Source organism: Myotis davidii, unplaced genomic scaffold (assembly GCF_000327345.1).
Source record: "Myotis davidii unplaced genomic scaffold, ASM32734v1 scaffold826, whole genome shotgun sequence".
NCBI classification, from domain to species: Eukaryota; Metazoa; Chordata; class Mammalia; order Chiroptera; family Vespertilionidae; genus Myotis; species Myotis davidii.
In genome coordinates, this window is record NW_006297142.1 from 694,372 (window position 1) to 695,100 (window position 729).

A 729-nucleotide genomic window follows, 5' to 3' on the forward strand; every position below is an offset into this window, starting at 1 on the left:
GAGGGAAGGAGGAGAGGGAGAGGCGGGGGGGGGAGGGGGGAGGGGACCTGATCGGCCCTGATCCCTGGCCAGGCCCTAGGGCCCCCACCTGTGCAGGAATTTCATGCACCAGGCCTCTAATATGGAATATTACTCATCCATGAGAAAAGCAGGCACTCCCGCATGGGGACAACGTGGAGAGCATTTTGCTAAGTGCAGTAAGTCAGACAGCGAAAGACAAACACCGCGTCATCTCCCTTACAGGTGGAATCTACAAAAGCCAGCGCGTGGAGGCAGAGGGGGAAATGGTGGTTAGCAGCCTCAGGGGGCCCAGCAAGTGGGGAGATGTTGGTTAAAGGGTAAAAGCTTTCAGTGAGGAGATGACTAAGTTCTGGGGACCTAATGGGCAGTGTGGTGATTCTAGTTACTATATTATACACTTGAAAACTGCCTCCACAGGGCATGGCCCTCACACCACCTTCAGTGGTTGGACGCTGACCCCTGATGCCCTCTCTGGAACCTGGCCTGCTCTCAGCACATGCGCGAGGCAGCTGGGGGGTTGGGGTGAGTTAGCGCCTCCCCCTCCCCCAGCTGAACCTGGAGAGATGAGGAAGGTGAGGCCAGCACAGAGGCCCTCAGGAGGCGGCAGGGCATTCCTGAGCTGCCACATGCCAGGCTGCACCAGAGTGTTGGGCTTAGGGAGGGGGAGGGGGAACTGGCCCAAAGGCGAGGGAGGGTCTGGGCGCTGAA